At 39.9% G+C, this 17,783-nt stretch overlaps 1 long non-coding RNA gene across 1 annotated transcript; it reads right to left on the bottom strand.

Moving 5' to 3' along the window:
• Positions 1 to 3,657: 3,657 nt before the first annotated feature.
• On the bottom strand, positions 3,658 to 17,557 carry LOC113925199. The gene is made up of 3 exons (XR_003520942.1): positions 17,343 to 17,557; positions 17,003 to 17,055; positions 3,658 to 3,828 (listed from the first exon to the last, which is right to left on the bottom strand). It is a non-coding gene; the product is annotated as an uncharacterized LOC113925199 (long non-coding RNA).
• Between the last annotated feature and the right edge of the window lie 226 nt (positions 17,558 to 17,783).

Below are 17,783 nucleotides of genomic sequence, written 5' to 3'. Positions count from 1 at the left end.
TTATGTATATAAAATGCCTGGCTCAATGCCAGGCTTCTGTGATTGTACACAGGGCAGACATTATAGTACAACATGGGTCTCAATATGACAGCTAGCTTGCAACCTGGCATACGTAACAACCACATAACAACCTCCGAGGCACTCCGCCTTTCTATTTCCTTATCTGTGTAATAAGAAATTGGACAAGATCTTTAAAGTACCTTCCAGGTCTGAACTTCTACAGCTTTAGACATATTCTTAATAACAGAATTAAAGGTGATTAGAATTCTTGCATCATTTTAGCTGGCTAATGCCCAATAGGACTGATAATCATAGTATTTGTACAACAGAAAGGGGTTTGTAAAAAAGCGTAAAAGGCTTTGGGATGTTAGTTGCTGGTCTTGGAATTTGTCTTCAATCTCAGGCAATTATTTATATTACCAAGAGACAATAAAGCAAAAACTCTATAACATTTTCTTTTTTCCTTTGTCTTAACTAGCCACGTACAATAGAAGTAGCCAGATAAGATAGTATATAATGTCATTCTTACCACACTCTCAGGAGTGAGACAATCACAAATGAAATAAAACTGAGTGTTCTGATAGCAAGTATGAGCACCTTCTCCCCAAACCACCATATGGATTCAGTGATGTAACTTTACAGTTTCTCTAACAAGAAAGCATACATTTTTAAAGCATGAGGGACTCAAATGACAACATTTTATTTTATTTTTAAATATTTATTTATTTATTTTAGAGAGAGTGTGTGTGTGAGCAGGGGGAGGGGCAGAGAGAGAGAGAGAGAATCCCAAACAGACTCCATGCTGAGCATGGAGCCTGATGCGGGGCTTGATCCCAGGACCCTGAGATCATGACCTGAGCCAAGACCAAGAGTTGGACACCTAACCAACTGAGCCACCCAGGTGCCCCAACATGGTATTTTAAAACATAACACCAAACACCTATTAAGCAACATCCTCCCGGCCACTAGAAGGCAGAGGCACAATATGCTATCCCCTAATATAAAATGATCTTGTTTATACCTGGATGGGAAAACATGTTTATCACTCCTAAGCTAGTCAGAGACCATTGCATTTTCATTTGAAAAGAAATGGACGGGTGGATTCTGTTTCATTTGTCCAAGGAAAAAATGTCTTCTTCAAATGCCAAAGTGCCCCCAAAGACAAAGTTCTTTGCTCCTAATGAGAACAAATAATTTTAACTGTATCATAATTTGGGTGTTTCTTTATAGCAACTCCCTATATACTGACTACACCTAAGGTGTATTAAGGTAGGTTGTCATCCTTGTCATCAACTAGGAAACTGTTATCCTTGTTTCTCTCCTTTGGGCCCCCCAAATAACTTAGTCTGGCCCAAACTCCAGTATTGTAACAATTTCTCTTTCAGGAATTCCAAAGCCTATTTAAAACTATAGATTACTTTTCCTGCTCATTAATAGAAGAGGAAATCCTGACCTTCAGTCAAAGCCACAGAAAAGTATTTGGTGAATCACCATAAAACACAAGAAAATATGTAATGACTTCTCATCTTCAGAAATTGCTTAACACTTTGCTTCCAGTTCAGCACATAGGGGATTATTTGCAGAAGAGAATAAGAACAACAAGAGGTAGATTTTCTCAAGTTAGCAGATGGGAAGCAGGAAGGGTGCACACCACTCCTGTGTGTGTGTGTGTGTGTGTGTGTGTTAATTTAAAGGAAGTCTCACTTTCACAGGAAAACCGCCCGCGGTAGTAAAGATGATGACTCTGACCCACCCAGTTGGCAGTTGGGTGCAGATTCTTGGGAAACCAGTCTCTGTGGTTCACCTCACTGCCTGATAATGACAGGCCCCTGCCTTACCCTCAACCCTGAGAAAGAAAAAAATCAACACTAAAAATAAGAAGAAAAGGGGAGTAATGTCCTTGCCAGTGCTAGTAGCCAGGAGGCCTCGAAAGAGGCCACTGGATACCCGACAATTTATTGCCCATTTCCACCCATAGGAAGCTGGCTGAGCACTTGCCGAAGGGAAAGAAAAAATAAAAATGTTCTCCATCCTTCCTGTTTACATTAATAGAACAGAGTCACGTACATCATTCCAACTCTATTATTTTCCTCTTCTACATAGAGTAGTTTTTTTAGGTCAGAACTTTTAAGAAAAAGAATGTTAAATTATACCTTCAAGTTTTACACCCCTACCTTTCATCTATTTTTTGCTGTCTTCTGTTACTCAACTGAATTTATGGAAATAAAAGACTATTTTAATCATCTTATCTAAGGGGCCAAGTTTTCTTACTTTAATGGACATAAGTTAAACAACTAGAAGTTCCCTTAGTCTGATATTCCCGAATGAACCAGCTATTTATTGAGATTGAGTTTACACATGTTAAAAAAAAAAAAAAAAAAAACCTTCTTCCTGCAGGGAAAATAAGGTCAAATTCCTAGGATAAGAAACCATAATAAATTTAACTTTACTGCAGAAGCCAGTGGTTTGAGGAAAGCTCAAACCCAATCCCCAGTCCTCTAAATCATTACATCTTTAAAACAAAGAAAGTAAACATTATTTTTGATACACAATTATTTGTGTACTTCTCTGAGAAGGAATTTTACCAGATGAAAGGTTTCCCCTAAAATCAAAAGAACCTGACTTATAGCTTGTAAAGCCTGCAAAGGGATGGGGTGCTGTCATAGGGGACTTTTTTTTAACTTTTTGTATACACACTGCCCTACCTCCAGTCTCGGAACTCAGCATCACAGCCGTCTCTCGGTTGCTGCCAAACTTCCAGACCCCTGCTTCCTGGAGGCTTTCATCACTCTGTTCCCTCTGCCCGGATAGGCCTTTCCTCCTTCCTTGCCCACTCCCCTTGCTTCTCCAACCCTATCTTATTATTCTTGTTTTGGTGTAAATGTCACTTCCTCAGGAAATTCTTCTCTGAATTCCCAGTCTGTATTAAATCCCATCCTCCTGCTGCTCTCACCCCCACTCCCCATTATTTGCTCTCATGCCCTTATGTTTCATAGCCCTTAAGACATTTGTGATAAATTAGTTCTCTGTGTAATCATATATTTAATGGCTATGTAATTTTTATGTAATGCCTGCCTTCTGCACTTAATAAACTCCAACACAGCAGGGGCCGTATCTTTCTCATTGCTGCTTGCGCGTCATGTAAATACTCAATGAACTGTTCTGAATGAGTGACTAAAGTTGGTACGAGATATTCCTTACCATTCTATCCATATCATTTTTAATTTTCTGGGAACCCTAGAGAAATAGGACTGGGAATATTTCATCAGAAATCATCCTTTCTGAAGCAAAAGCATTAAAAAAAGGAAAACGGTCCGTGAATCTCTGATCTACCAAGAAGGAATGGCCAGTAAAGGAAACCTTGCCAAACAGAGGGTCACTGACTGGGAGGGTTGATGAGGTGAGAAAGGCCAGTTGGGGGTGGGAGCGCCAGATTACTCAGACTTTAATATATTAGAAACAATCAAAATCATTTGCATAATAAAGTGACATGTTGGAGTTGTGAGATTATTTCAGAGGCAAAATGCAATATTGATTCAAAGGGTAGAACTTGAAGGCAGCAACCAATCCAGAAACCAAAATAGTATAGTTTTGATGCAAATAAGATCTCAATTATTATGGCAGGAGTGGAAACAGGAAAGACTAGATTATGAGATCAAGAAAGAAGGTTTAATAAGACTGGGTAAAGGAGGAGAGCTCAAAATTTTGAGAGACATCACGCCCGGTGGAATGGAGTGGGGTCCATCATAAAGAGGTCTTCCCTCTGGTCTCAGTTCTCTGGGTGACCTTGAATGGATCATTTAACCTCTTCAGCCTCATCTTCTTCATCTACAAAATGTAAAGATTGGACCAGATGATCAGCAATGTTTAGCATTCTCTGAATTCGGCTATTCACGGAAACCAGGGAGTCAGCAAGGGTCATGGGTTGGGCAAACAAAACAATGTGTTTCCTGTTGGACATGTCTAGCTGGAGATAAAGTCAGACAACCAGAGAAAGATCTCCGGCAGGCACTGGGAATACAGGACAGCTGAGCCTCAAAGAGAAGCAGGCCGGAGATGCAGATTTGAGAATGGGGGGCCTCCAGGTTTAGTTGAAGTGTTGGGCGTGAAATAAAATAGCAGAGGGGAATTGTGAAGAGACAGGAGAGAGTGGCTAGCTCAGATCCTCTGCAATGCAGGGAACCCCAACAGCAGGTCCCTTGTGGCCATACATCTCCCCTGAGGGTAAAGGGATTCACTTCCGTTCCAGGACAGAGCTTCTGATCCCATTGTACACTTGCACCTTCTTTCATTCGGATCAGTAGCAAATTGTCACTGGTAAGCAAGGTGGGAATCAAAGGTACTAAGAACTTGCATTCCCTGTTGGTTCCCACGGCAAGTAGAGAACCCCTGGAGTCATGTGGCAAACCAGAAAGACTCTGTGGCCTCTAGTGGTCTCCACTAAAAAGTCATTTAGCTCTGCTGCCCTCCCTCCCCAGATGCTCCCCTTCCTGGACCACTGTGGAATTACCCCGAGGTCACCCAGACCAAGTGGGACAGCAGAGTGCACCGCATCAGTGTAATGCCTCAGTAGCGGTCCTGGGAAGAGAATCCTGGTCCTCTGCCTTTCCATCCAATTCTGTTTCCCAGTGATCATCTCACCTATTTAAAGCATATGTGCTACACCTTTAAAATTCCCTTTGCCCTTAACTGTGAGCAGTGTTTCCTTGTCCGCTGTCATCCTACCAGAGAGGGAGCTTTGTGCTGTTGGACAAAACTTGCACCCTTGAGCAGCTAAGAGCTCACTTTCCTCCAGCGATCTGCAGGCAGGCAAACACTGCCAAGGGCATGATTGTATATCGGTTCTCCTTGAATTGCATATAGGAATATTGTTGCTATGTGGCCTGAGCCAAACAATCCGAGTCACCTGACATCCTCCATCCAACATTTAGGAGTCATCAAACTTAATTTCCCCTTTGTGCAATAAAACACCAAGAGGAAGCTTTAATAGATTGTATTATGTAACGGTTCTATAAAAATAGCAGGCCAGCGCTGGAGCACTTCCTTCCTGGGGCCCAGTAACCTATGCTGAAAGGATACACACTGGTTGCCCAGGCAACCATGAGAGATGACACTAGGGAAAAAAACAGCAACAAAAGGGCCATTTTTTGGCTCAGTCAAATGAGGTCTGGCTTCAAGCTTGTGATACAGTGAATACAGACAGCCCAGCAAAGAGAGAGGAACCAGTTAACAATTCTACTCAGGCACCAGTAGCCCTACAAAGCTACCCCTGCTTTCAGTTTTTCCTTCCTTTTTTTTTTTTTAAAGAGAAAAAAAAAAGGCCTTCCCCTAGTAATTTCATTTTTAATTTAAAAAAGCAAAATTGTTGATGGGAGTTGAACTGGGGCAATTGGTACACAACACCTATTCTATTTTTTTCTTTCTCTTCTCAGGAGCTCAAAAAATAATTTCAGTTACATGCAATTGTCTTTTGTTTTCTCCCAGTATGTACGGGATCTGATTACACAGGAAGCAACTGGTTTAATGGCAATAACCTTTATAAACAACCTCTAAATAAAAAAATAAATCAGGGACACTCAAAGCAATAACTCATTTTAAAAGTGAATAATAACCATTTCTGGGATCCCTCCTCACAGCAGACATCAAAGGACTTTGTTTTAATAGACTATAATCTCCTCTCTCCTGCTGTCCTGAATTAGAATCCCTACATTTTATTATCATCATTACCATCATCATTATTATTGCCTCACAAAACAGACTGCCATTTTAATTTCAGAAAACTGGTTTTCCCGACATACTGAGAAGAGTGGCAGAAGGTTCCTAAGTTCCTGACTTGCACCTAAATGTTTTCCTTCTTGTAAGAGGAAATGGGCCCTCAAGCATTTACAAACGTAATTTGGAACCTCCGGAAAAAAAATAAAACCAAGGATGAATCCAATAGGATTAAGTTCAGATCTCTAATACAGAGCCACCTCAATAGTTCTTTCAAAGTGATTCTTGAAGTCAGTGCTCATAAATATGTAATGCACTTTTTATCCAAAAGACCTGTTTAAATCCTCATATAGTAAATGATTTATTTCAAGATTAGGTACTCTGCACAAAGCAGGCACCCTCTGATCAAGTGGGAGTAAAATCTGTGAAAGAAAGTGGTAAAGCATTATGTAAATGTAAACTGCTGGGATTATGATTATCCTGTGACTGGTATGTTTGAAGAAAGAAAGCCAAAAAAATTAACTCTGTATTCTTCTGAAAAATGTCTTCTATCTGTCCTGTCTCTTCGGGCTCTGTTCCTACCTCTTGCTGCCCTGCATCACTTCATTCAAATCCTCACAGTATCTTGTAATCATGCGCCTGCTTGGCAATTCTCTAATATTAAGACTATCTTCACAAACTGAAGGAAAGTGGGGCTTTAGAAATTATTCATTTATTTTTATCAATATATGTTGCCAAACTCAAGATTCTTGTCTCTGAAGAGTACCATTTAAGGCAAAAGTCCAGCTTCTGCCATAAAGGCAGTCAAATCATCTCTATATAACACATCTGGGTCTCCCGCAGATGGATTTAGAGATAGATTAATCCTTAAACATCAGATGCCGTTGAAACACAAAACATCCTTTATTATCAAAGTTACAAACTTCAGGCTTAAGTCCTTTAAGACCTAGTACCCTGTATCTGCGGAGAAAACATACCCAGAATGCATGTACCTTAAAGTTACTCAGTCTTATTTTCCTTTTGTGCTAAGGGTTTTGAAATCAACAGGATTAAGTTGCAGATAGTTGGGTGTTATCCAGATCTTTATTTTGATTCTAAAAAGGATTGAAGGAGGCTTTGATGAAATGGACATAGTGTTAGCATTCAATAGGAGCTCAACTCCAGGGGAGAAGACTGTCTTCAAGGAATAGAACAGTGTATCTTGCTTGGTTTTCTGGTCTGTGATTTCAGTTTACTGACACTTAAAAGTACACGGCACAAAATAAAGAGTACAGGGGTTATAAAGCTTGGTATATGTCATTAAATCTATAAATCCTTTTCAGTTACTGAAGAAATACTAAATAAAATTAAGCAAGGATAAATATTTCGCAAGCTTCAAGTTCTCAATTTAGCATCTCATCTGATTGCTTCCCGCGTGGACCATGTCAATATGAATGATGATGTTAATCACATGGCCATTCCGTTGAGAGGTTACGAAATGGACAGTAGTCTACATATATTTCTACAGGAGGAACAGTACATAATAAAGTATGAGATAAAGTCCCAGTACTCACTGAAGCTTGCTGTTCCTCCTTGAAGGAACTCACAGTCTGGATTGAGCTTTAACACATAAACTTATACAAAGATAACTACCACTACTAGGGACTGGGTAAGCACTAAAGAAGTACCACATGTAACAGATGCCAATGCCAAGGCAGCTTTTTGGATAACAGAGATCTCTGTGGGCTGGACAGCCCAAGGAAGGCTTCAAGGAGTAGTGGGAACAGAGACTATCTTGAGAAAACAGATAGAATTTAAGCAAATAGAGAGAAGGGAGATTGAGAAGGGAGAAGGCAAAACCAAAGGGGTCCAGATGCTAACAGCCACAGCACATTCAGAGCACTGTGGGTAAACCAAGTGCTTGGAGGTGAAAATAGCAGGCATGGAGGAGGGAAAGGCTAGAGGAGAAAAGGCAGGGAATGGTATTGTTTGGATTTATAGGAAAGAAAATATAGATCATTCAACATGTAATATGGAGATACAAGGAAACCTAGCCATCATTTTCATGTGATTTGGGGCAAGACTCAGCTTCTGCTTGCCTCAATTTCCTTGCCTATGAAATGAAGATCATGATATAGTAATAATGACACCAATGTACAGTGCATTAAATGGGTACAAGTTGTCTCGTTATCCAGGGCCTCCCAGTTTACATTTTAATTTCATTTACTATCCCATTTTTATGTTGATTTATTCAGTCTCAAGTTGTGACATCCATTTGGTAAGACTAGATACCCCCAAACCAGCCAGGGTTATGTCCTTTTTAGAAGATCAACTGAGGGGGCGCCTGGGTGGCTGGCTCAGTCGTTAGGCATCTGCCTTCAGCTCAGGTCGTGATCCCAGGGTCCTGGGATCGAGCCCCACATTGGGCTCCCTGCTCTGCGGAGAGCCTGCTTCTCCCTCTCCCACTACCCCTGCTTGTGTTCCCTCTCTCGCTGTCTCTCCCTCTGTCAAATAAATAAATAAAATCTTAAAAAAGAAAAAATCAACTGAGGGGCGCCTGGGTGACTCAGATGGTTAAGCATCTGCCTTCAGCTCAGGTCATTATCTCAGGTGCTGGGATCAAGCCCCATGTTGGGCTCCCAGCTCAGCAGAGAGTCTGCTTCTCCCTCTCCCTCTGCCTCTCCCACTGCTTGTGTTCTCTCTCAGATGAATAAATAAAATCTTAAAAAAAAAAAAAATCAACTGAGGGGAAGAGGAAAAAAATCAACTGAAGAGTTGAAACCAATACACTCTCCCCACTGGTCAGTAGGAGGGAAGAGGCCCGGCCTGAGTAGGGCTATGTCCAAATTGAGTCAGTCCCCCGGAGAGATCACACAATTTGCCCACTGACATTCTCATCCAAGGGCAGCCAAGGGGAGAAAAGGGTAAATGGGGTCAGATCAAAATATAGCCCCACTGGCACCTTACTGGCCCCCTGGCCAGACAGCACTCCGACTTACTGTTTGAGGTTCCTAATCAAATGCATCAAAGGTACTAGGTGCCTGGAACATGGACTCCAGTTTCATAGGCTCCTGGAATGGCTCTGACAGCAGCAGGAGTGACTCACTTTCCAACTTTGGCACTCTGTCAAGAGCCCCACAATACAGAAGAGTCTCTTTGCCCATTTCTTCCAGAGCATCTCAAGTTTTAGTAATGCCTCTCTCATCCCTGTTGCACATCAAGCCATTGACTCATGGAACCGCTTACTTGTGACCCACTTCGTTTTGTTTACTTAAAGATTGTTTTCGTGACTTTTAGAAAGCCATGCTTGCATCTGGGATTTGTAATTCTAAGTCAGAGAAAGACAGTTGTTATGTATTGTTTAAAATTTGTTTAATAAAAAGGAATTTCTTTGAAAACATCAGGCCAAGCTTATGATGTAAATTTACTGTCTGTAAATTTACAGTGTAGTGACAGAAACTATAACACAGTATGTTAATTGATCAATGTTGTAAGAAACATTCACTACAGCAATGAAAGAGTATACGGTGTTTTGTTTAAAAGACATTAATTCAAGATGAGAAATAAGATGTTTTTCATTTGGGTAATTTTCCCTTTTATGGTGTTTTTTCTTCTTTTTTATCCGTCTATATTTACTAACTTTACTATAACAAATATAAATGTCTTATATGATTAGAAATGAAAAATCAAATCATATGACTTTAGACTAGCCAGCAGGTGATTTTCAACTGAAAATTTCATCTCTCAACACCAAAGATCTTTCCTATGGCCCTTCTTGCAGATCTAGAAAGGTGACTTCAGGTGTGTTCCTGAGGCTGAGCAAGCCCAAGTCTGATATGATATACTCACCTCTTCCTGATCCATTTAATATCTTGTTGCTTAAGATTAATCAGAAATTAATCCAGCCTCTGGCTCTGGTCCTTTAGAAAAGGAAAAGTGAAGCTTAAAAGGAGCACTTTTCTTAATGTCACCAAGTTCACAGGTCACATTCCCATATGGGCTCAGGGCAAAAGACAGCAGGTCTTTTCAAAGACCTCACCCTGGTTTTGTGTTATGTAAATTCTACCTAAGACTTTCTTTAGTACAAAGCAAATCCCGGGACTTGAAACCTATGTTGCTCCCTAGCATCAGGGGAAAAGCCACTTGGAGTAGTATCACCTATTCAGTAAAAAATTACTAAGGATCTATGCTGATCGCTGTGGGGAAAGGAGAGCAGAGAATACATCCTCACTCTGCCTCCAAGGAGCCTAGGCCATAGAAGGCCAGATAAAACTTGAAACGTACCCTACCGTAAGAAAATTGCCCAATGACACAAGCATGGTATGGCCATCATTAGTGCCTTTCTCCTATGTTTCTGGGCCACAATCTTCCGAGCATTTGGTAGGATTATTCTTCCCTGCCCCTTTGAAGTGAGCTGTGGTCATGTGATTCACTTTGGCTAATGAAATGTGAGACAAAGTGATGGGCATCACTTCCAAATAGAAGCTTTAAGAACCAACACACAATTGGGGTGTCTGGGTGGCTCAGGTGGTTAAGCATCCAACTCTTGATTTAGGCTCAGGTCATGATCTCAGGGTCATGGGATCAAGCCCTGCACTGGGCTCTGCACTGGGTGGAGGAGCCTGGCTTAAGATTTATTCTCTCTCTCCCTCTGCCCCCTCCCCACACCATGATCTCTCTCTCTCTCTCAAAAAAAAAAAAAAAAGAACCAATACAAGATTCACTACATCCCCTTCCTCCTGCCACGGTGACCTGTGTTATTCCAGTTAGTGAAGGCTTTGGCAACCTTGAATATGAACAATGTGAAACAGAGTTCTGCCAGCCTGAGATGGACATGTAGTGTGGGAAAGAAATAAAATTTTCTGGGTTTAATGCAGTAACAATTTGAGGCTGACTTTTCCTGCAACATAACCTAACATCCTAATTAATACATAGGAAATTTGCACACGTTATGTTCTACACTCTTATTATCTCTATTTTACAACTAAAGGCATTGAGTCATAAGAAAAGAAGCTCATCCGTGGTAGGTCAAACGGGGATTGTTACACCTATACTCATTTTATATTTAGGGAAACTGAGTCTTATATATGAAGTGACCTCCTAAAGTCACACAGTAAGTAAAAGACTCAGTATTCAAAGCTGTTCCCTTTTCATAATGCCTTGCTGTAAGTGGTTGTGGCCAAACACTTGGTTTAGCAAGGGGTTGGCCTAAGTGGAAAAGATCACTCCCCCTCAGAGCTAATAGGGGCAGCTTTCAGAGAAGTAGGATCTGCCGTGGGCTCAGATTGGTCAAGTTTGTTAAGAATGCAACGGCTGGAAAAACAGCATTATGCACAGGTGGAAGTACAGGAAGACCATTTGGAAACACTGCACCCAGGTCCAGATAGAGGGGTAGTGGTAGGGGATTCAGAAAAGGCAGACTAGGGACAGTTTATATAAATCGGTGAATGTCATCCTTAGGAGTTTTATCTGCAGCAACTGGGAGACATCAGATGACTTAATGAAAATGGTGATTCGGCATATTAATTTAGCCACATCTCTCAGAGTAGACCAGTCAACAAGGACCAATTAACCATTTCAATCATGAGGTTTAAGGGCTTGAATAGCATTTTAGCCTTTGCAATAGATGGGAGAAGATCAATGTAATACAGCACATGAAGGAAGAATTCTAGGACTAGGTTCACCGATTGGTGGAGGAGAAGCAGACAGTAACGGGTATGCAAATATCTGTGTTAGGGAGAATGCGGCTTTATAATTGTGCCCAAGGGGAATCTGCAAAATCTGATACTACCTATTGGACAAATATTATCTATTTTACTAGCAGCCAAGACCCAGGAATTCTAGAAAAACAGACTAGTGGTATAGTTAAGAAGGCATGGGTTTTCATAAAAGATTAGCTTGCACTTACTGCTTAACTGACCTTGGGAAATTTGGTTTAACCTTTAAAAATCTCAGTGACTTCATCTTTAGAATAGAGCTAGTGATACCACCTCAAGGGATCAAATACGCTGGTATATACAAGGACCTTGCAAGGTACCTAGTGAATAGCAGTACCCAGTAAATATCAGTTTCTTCCATTAGCGTTCCAGACTAGACGGAGGTACATATTGTTATGCAATGTTGTTTAATACTCCCTGAGAACCTGCAATGTGGATTCATAAATCTTGAGTTGGAGAAAATACTCTGCAAATACCTCTACTCATTTTTCCCAACATATTTTTTTCTAAAATCACTTACTACTAACTTAGTATTATTAGCAGTACTTTAAGAATTAAAAATTTTAGACAACACAGTAAAGTTGCTCCTTGGCCACTTAGCAACATAGAAAGAGCTGAATTAAGAACGATGAAAGGTCATTAAGCCTTTCCCCAGTTTAGAAGACATCTCATAACAAATATCAACCATCATGAACAGAATGAGGATCAAAGACAAGAGGCTAGATATATTACAACTCCCTTCAGCTATTCATCCAAGATAACAATACTCAACTGCTGTGGAAAATAGATAACATCTGTGGTAACTTATGACAACCTGTTACTACTGCCTCTTTTCCCAACATAGATACACATAAACGTGGGCAGAGAAGCATTTAAAAGAATGGTGGTCACAGTATATCAAACATGGTTCACCTTCTGACCCAACAGCCATATAATTACCAACAAAGTCCCTTTTCAAGGAAGCAATACTTGGGGAAAACAATCTTTTAATAGGCCAAACATACCCATCCTGGCAGATACTGAAGCTCATGTGCTCAGGACTGAGTCCAGGTTTACATATTACAAATACTGAGCAAATATACATTGTAAATAATTTGTGTCCTGTGCACTTCATTAATTCCCATAATAACATCATAAATAGTTGCTATACATGTTTTAGACATTAATTTTAGTCCCTACAAAATAAAATTACTTTGAAATTCTTTGGCATTTGTAGGAAGGAATCTCAGAAAGTATGATGATGCTGGTGCTGTGTGTTGCTTTGTTGTATCAAGTATAACTTTCTTAAAGCCTTGAGAAGTTCTCAGTTTCCAGGGCAATGGTATAAAGTAGCTCCAAGAAATATTACAAGCTTAATTCATTTTTGAGCCATCAATCGACATCGAGGTAAATAATTGGGTAAATAAATATTATTTTATTAACATAAATTCCCATGCCAGATAAATTAAATAAATTCCTCAAATCAAATCCCATGCCAGAAGGGGAAAAAGTCAATCAATGGCTCTGGCACATTTATTTAAGAGGTTCATCGTGTGCATCTTACAAAGTAGACCTGAGCTACATCTCATCTTTCCTAAGTAGAACAACTTTGTCTTCACTAGACCTTGACGTGTTCGAGAGGGAAGAATCAGGTCACCATATCTTCCGAATATGAAAATTCCACAGCCTAACCACTCTTGTTCACTGTGGCCCAACACACCGTTAGAAATAGGCAGTATATTCTACCAGTGTTTCATTCAGACATTAGTCTCTTTACTACCTAAAAGAATCAAATTGTCCTAACCTGGAATTCAAACGACAGGAAAAACAAAATAGTTCTGAATAGCAAAGTGAGTTATCCAATAGCTTTGTTTTTAAAAAAATAGGGTATCTAGTAACTCGGGGAAGAACATGTTCTTTAAACTATAAATTCTTTTGAATAAATCAATTGTAGTTTAATGAGGTTTCCCTGTAGTTCATCTTCATTGAGCATATTATAAAAGAACATCTGCAAAACTCTGACTTTCCAGAATCCAACTGTTCTCATCTCTGTCATGTTAGTTGTTTGTTATCACAAGTGTAACATGTTTTTCATAAAAGATAACTACAATACAATTGATTATTCTATAATAACTAAGAAAAAGAATGGAGAAAAATTAAATCTTAGCAGGAAAAAAAGATTCTATCCGACTAATAGCATTATTATTAATAAAGCATGCAAGAAGGAAACCAGAAAATAACTTGTTAATTAGAATTGTTTCCAAGTAAGAATTTTCCAAAGGATATCATAGGCTTCAGTCATGACTAGTTCTTAAATTATATATGTTTACAAGCACTGTGGTATTTTTTTAAAGTTTACCAATAACCTAAAAAGCTCTGGGCACATATACAAAAAAATAATTTTAAAAATGCCACAACTAAATTAGATTCTGTGGTAAAAAGAAAATCTAAACCTTAAACTACCCCATAAAAGAGGAAGAAAGAAAATAACCCAGCTGGATAGTCACAGAATGCCAAACCAAAACTATATACTTTTGTCCCATGCCCTGAATGCCAAAGAACTTGGGATGAAAACAACCACAAGCAACTGTCATGCCACCTTCTACCTTACACAGCCACACTGTTGGCAGACAACCCTACACGCGGTATTCCAGCGATAATCATATGTATAAGTCCAGTCGATCGCTTCTTCAAACAGAGGAATGCCATATAGGCTTTATCCCATCTTTTCTGATGAGAGAGTCAAGGCCCAGGTCTGAAACCACACCCTAGCCACTTCCTATCCTCAAACACACTGGCCAGCAAAACATTTGGGAAATGGGCCAACTGGAGATGGAAATCCTACAACTTCAATTTCCTTCACTTCTGGTCTAGTCATTTACCAGAACTGTAACCAAGTAGTAAAATGCACTGGTTTGAATTCCAGCTTTTTTTTTTTTTTTTTTTTTTTTTTTTTTTGCTTTCCCTCTCCCCACCCTCTGGTAGAGATGCTCATGAACAGTCAAATCTCCAAGAGGCAGGGAGCCAGATAATAACCGTAAGCCGTGCTGGATGAACTCCCTCAGGTAATCAAGAGATAGCTGTGGCTCCTGGAGGAAGCCAAGAACATAAAGTACATAGGATTCTATAAGAACAGCTGAGCTACAACTCCAACAGGAGGCAAAACACTTTGTGGAGGAGATCAGGTTGTAGGACTGGATAGCCAATAAGACACGCATTCTAAATGCCTCTAGTCCTTGAATTTCTTTTTTGTAATGCCTATAGTCCTTTTAAATATCAGATCATAAAGCATGGTGTGACACATTTCATCAAAGTCGCCTGGGGCAGAGGATACAGAAAAATAGAGAACTGGAGAGGCACAGTGAAGAAATTTCAGTAGTGGACAACCTTTTACGTCTACTTTTCCAAAGTATATGAGGAAAACTGCTACTTGATTTTTGCTTGATTTATATCATAATAAACACAATAATGTCAATAAAGCTCTAACAGGGCCGCTAGCTTGGGTAGACGGTCAATAAATGCTATCAACTGGATTTATTCGTTCCACAATGCTGACTGAGAACCTACCATCTGCCGGGCAGTCTGTTGGACACCAGGATTAAAGAGATTAAAAAACCTATTTCTTGCCTTAGGGATCTCTTTAGCCCCATGATGATAAAGGTCCTCCAGAGCAAAACCATACCGGAAACATACTAAGAGTATGAAAATGGCCAGACTCCAGGATTGTATGAAATTCAATGTGGAAATTCTTCTGAACCGGACAAAGGAGGCACCGTCTTAACATCATCTTACAGTTGCACATCTTAGCATACAAAAACCATGGTTTTGTTGATTAACGTTCCTGATGGTTGACTACAACCATTTCCTTCCATACTTCATGATACTATACTACTTCAGAACCAGGAGGAACCTAGAAACGTTGACTTCTCATTTTAGAAATGAGGCTCAGAGAAGTAGAGTGGCACACCCAATCTCAAGTGTCTATTAACACAGCAAGTGCAAAATAAGGAAGAGAATGAGGGAGGGAGACAGGAAGGGAAACAAGTATTATTTGCTGAAGGCTGACTATTTTGCCAGACATATTGTTAGGCTATCAACATCTAATGCTTATAACAAAATACAGCAAGGTAGATATTATTACAGATGAGGAAACTAGGCTCAGATAGATTAAGTGACTTGCCCAAAGCCACACAGCTAATAAAGAGGAAAACATGTCCATTCAACACCTCACAATACTATCACAGCCCCCCTTTATCAAGGCTGCTCTTTTTACAACTGCCTCTTTGGAAAAGAAGTCAGCTCCCCCTCATTGGTAGGCTCTTAATTGCTGCTGGCTTTGAATCTTCAGGACTGATGTGATGAAAGAAAGAAAAAAGAAAAGAAAAAAAGAGAAGAGGAAAAGAGAAGAGAAGAGGGGAGGGGAGAAGAGAGAGAAAGAAAGAAAGGAAGAAAGGAAGAAAGGAAGAAAGGAAGGAAGGAAGGAAGGAAGGAAGGAAGGAAGGAAGGAAAGAAAGAAAGAAAGAAAGAAAGAAAGAAAGAAAGAAAGAAAGAAAGAAAGAAAGAAAGAAAGAAAGAGAGAGAGAGAAAGAGAGAGAGAGAAAGAAAGAAAAGAAAGAAAAAGAGAAAGAAAGAAAGAAGGAAGGAAGGAAGGAAGGAAAGAAAAAGAGAAAGAAAGAAAAGAAGGAAGGAAGGAAAGAAAGAAAGAAAGAAAGAAAGAAAGAAAGAAAGAAAGAAAGAAAGAAAGAAAGAAAGAAAGAAAGAAAGAAAGAAAGAAAAAGAGAAAGAAAGAAGGAAGGAAGGAAAAAGAAAGAGAAAGAAAGGAATGAAAGAAAGAAAAAGAGAAAGAAAGAAAGAAAAAGAAGGAAAGAAAGAAAGAAAGGGAGGGAGGGAGGGAGGGAGGAAGGAAGGAAGGAAGGGAGGGGAAAATCCATTCACTAAATGTATGGGATCTTTCCTAATCTAGGAAAGCTGATACTGCTCAGATAACTTCTCCCCCTCATGGTATGCTTCACAGGGTTTTCCACAGAGGTTTAATTTTCATTTTCACAATAAACCCCAATATTTACCATGTGCTAGTATTTAGCTTCAAAACCTCAAAATAATCAATCTCTATCATATTATTGTTCCTCGGCTGCCAGAAATCTCTTCAGAGGCCTTATTGGAAATGTTAGTAATCCTTCAAAATGCCGACTGGCATGGTTCTCAAACTGTTCCGTCACAACATCTCTAGCACCAACCTCCACGAATGCGTACAGAAGGAAGTCTTCACTACACGTGTGGGATTAGCTACAGATGAGTGGCTGTAATCTATTTAGGAGGCCTCTGTAAATGCAGAAAGGAAATCACGGTATACTCTGTTCCCTCAAGACAAAGTGTGTTTACAGGAATTATGGATTAAAAATATTAAAACAACTCCCTCCTGTGCTGCTGAGTGCTTTCCTTTCAGTGATTACAGTCACCAATAAAAGTGGTGGTTAAAATATATCTTAAAAATAGGTACCACATTTACATTTGAAAATACTTTCAGCAGAGCAGGAAATGTTGAATTGTTTTGACGGCAGTTACGAAAAAGCAGTTAAAAAAAAAAAAAAAACCAGCACAGAGAAATTTCTTACCTTAACTGCCATAAATGAGAGTGCATCACAAAAATGTTTTCTAATTTACCAAGCTGTAGAAAGAATGGAGAAATTAGAAGTCAATTATCCAGATTCCTAAACATGTCCTGCAGTCACAAGCTAATCGTTTAAGCCTCCACTTCCCTTTGTCTGTGTGTTGGGTTGGAAGGGAGGAGGAAAAGAGAAAGGGAACACATAGAAAACAGATGTGGAAATAAATATTTATCAACACAGAATCTTGGCAAACCTTGATCTTTATATTGCCCTCACACGGTATTTTCCAAGTTTTCGTGTTTCCCCAAGCCCCAAGGGATGCATAGCTAGAAAAGAAGATAAAAACCTTTTCTAGGTTTTCCACAGCGGTAGGGAAGCTTCTTTGGAGGATTCTGATGCCTCTCCTTTAATCTAATACTAATAAATGTTTTTGACCCAAGGAATTTCTGCCAGAGAATGGGAGAAATAAAAGGTTCATTTAGCCGGTTTGTCCTGTCCTTGGAACTTGCAGGCAGAATAAACAGCACCTTGTGACAAAGGCGGACCACAGGCTGGCCGAGCTCCAGGCAGACACTGGGGGATGCAGTCTGTTTATCAGACAGCACATTGTCTTAACCAGGATGTGGTCGGTCTTTGTAACAAGAAGTATGCAAATGAGTTTCCCAGAGACCCAACACCCTGCCCCCCCTCCACTGGTGCCTTCAGTAGACACAAGCTAATGGTGGCTGTCCTGAGAACAGAGCAGAGAGCCAGAGAGACAAGGGCAAAAGGAAGCATCCAGAATTAG

This window comes from Zalophus californianus, chromosome 2 (genome assembly GCF_009762305.2).
Source record: "Zalophus californianus isolate mZalCal1 chromosome 2, mZalCal1.pri.v2, whole genome shotgun sequence".
NCBI classification, from domain to species: Eukaryota; Metazoa; Chordata; class Mammalia; order Carnivora; family Otariidae; genus Zalophus; species Zalophus californianus.
This window is presented reverse-complemented; position numbering and strand designations above follow the sequence as displayed.